This window comes from Scylla paramamosain, chromosome 10 (genome assembly GCF_035594125.1).
Source record: "Scylla paramamosain isolate STU-SP2022 chromosome 10, ASM3559412v1, whole genome shotgun sequence".
In the NCBI taxonomy this organism is placed as follows: domain Eukaryota; kingdom Metazoa; phylum Arthropoda; class Malacostraca; order Decapoda; family Portunidae; genus Scylla; species Scylla paramamosain.
Genome location: NC_087160.1, coordinates 1,320,001 through 1,322,500, shown reverse-complemented (window position 1 = coordinate 1,322,500; position 2,500 = coordinate 1,320,001).

Below are 2,500 nucleotides of genomic sequence, written 5' to 3'. Positions count from 1 at the left end.
AATCTGAATATTTGAGAATGGTTTGGAGGTTTAATGATGACTAAACTGAATTAAGGCCAAGCAAATCCTAAACACGAGTAACTCATTGGGGAATACGAATAAGTAGTCAAGACAGGCGTGTATAACAAGCAATAGTCGTCCTACTGCAGGGAAACCTGATAATTGGCTGCACATGTGAAACTGCAAAGTCCGAATGCAGAATTTCCTGATGATTGACACAGTTTCGTGATTCGTGGAGTAGCCTGGAAGCTAAATTCATAAGCAAATAAATAGTCAGAGGTATGGATTTGTGGAAAGAAAATAGATAGAAATGTTATGATAGTTAGACAGTGAATAGATAGATATAAGGATATGTAGATGAATAAATTAAGTGCGAATAAATGACATGTAGATAAATGAACAGGTAATGGAAACAGATGTATAAATAGACAGAAAAAGGAAGTACTTATACAAATACATGAACAAGTGATTTAAGTTAATATATGGATAATTACATTTATATATTACACGAGAAAGCAGAAAGCAAAATGACGTCTAGGTGAATAGATAGATAATTGAAGTAGATAAGTGTAGAGAAAGAGAAATAAAGTAGGCAAATATATAGATAGATCAGCATACAATTTTAATATATACATTCATATACTTATAAATGGAAGTAAAAAAGGTAAATCATATGTAGATGAATATAGTTATAGCAGAAGATACGTAAATATAGGTCAATAAAGTAACTAAATACACAAATAAATAAACATATGAATTAAGTCAACATACAGATAATTGCATTCATATATCATACGTGAAATCACAAAGCTTAATAAGAACCACTTAGATAAATACATAAAAGAACTAGATGTATAATAATAGATCGATAAAAATAAGTAAATACATAAATAAAAAAAAAACATATGAATAAAGTTAACATACAGACACTCAGACTCGTACATCACACGCTAAACCACAAAGTTAAAGACACACAAGACAGAGCCGCACTCCTCCCACCCCAAAATATCATACTCCCCAAACTGGCGATGGTATTATTTTACTGGGAAAGTGAATTGTGGTCAGGGAATCAATTAGTCTTGTATTCATATTCAAAAAAGATTGAACCGTGTCACGCGTGGCTCGGCTGAGGACAAAATGATTGGTTGGTGGTCGCCCACGCCAGCCGCCCGCCATGGCATCTGTCCTGCTTGTCACCACCGCGCTGGGGAAAAATAATAATGAGAGAGAGAGAGAGAGAGAGAGAGAGAGAGAGAGAGAGAGAGAGAGAGAGAGAGGTACAGACCAAAGGAAATTGAGGTTTGTTATCTTTTAAACAAACAAAACAGCACATTAGCCTGCCTACTTACTCACGCTCGTTCTAACTTCTCTACATGCTTTTGTGATTCTCTCGTGGTGCGTAATCCTCTTGTGTCCCTCGTTATCTGCCTTCCGTTGCATTTCCTGTATTACGTTTTAGATACGCTTGCACTTATCGACGTGAGTGTTAGGGAGAAGTAGCGTTCGGTAAATGGGAAAGGAATTGTGTTACAGATGACTTGTGTTCCTATCTTGCGGAGGAATAGGTTTAGATGACACTTGTTCCAGCCCTCAGGTATACCTTATTAATTCACCTCACCTGTCCACTAAACCTGTTATATCGCCTCCACCTTCATATCTACCCACGCAAATTGACCTACGATTTGGAAATCATCTTTTTACTTTTTTCTTTCTTTTACCAGCAATATAACGAACATTTTTTTCTTCATTTTTTTTTTTTTTGTACCCTTGACCAGACTCCTTTCACGCACAAATGAGACCCACAACAATATTTCTAACTCAAAACCACCTTATTCCCCTCCCACATTCCTACATGAAAACCCATCAAACCACACTTCTTCCCCCACTAACCCTTCTCCACCTCTCCTCCTCCATGTGAAGCCCACCTGACCTCTCTTCCACACCAGATTTCCTTTCTCTCCTCCATTTCATGTATCAGCAGTTATCTCCCCTTCTATCGCCCGTTACCTTTGCCTTCCCACTCGTCATCCCTCCCAGAACCGTGCTTTCCTTTCCCTTCTTTCCTGCTCTGCTAAATACAACTCGGTAATACCACAGTGCCCTTCCTTTGCTTATATGTTACCAAAGACATTAAAATCCCTTATCTTGTCCATTTCCTCGTATCAAAGTTCCTGGAAAGGCTATCGGTTGAATGTTAAGTATCATATTAGTTGGGGTAGTGTTAGAATATTTGGTTAAGAGGAGAAATGATTTGGAGGACAGAACTGAGAGAGGGAATGAGTGCCAGTAAGGAGGGAGTGTGTGTTGATATTTGAAGGAGGGAGTGAATGAGCGTAGAGTTGTGCCGGATATTCATAGCATCGTGCTGATAATGTTTTCATGTTCTAATAACTGGGGAGGTAAGGTCTCTGTAATTATGGTGTGATGATGATGATGATGATGAGGATGATGATGATGATGATGATGATGATGATGATGATGGAAACAATAGCAGTCGTAG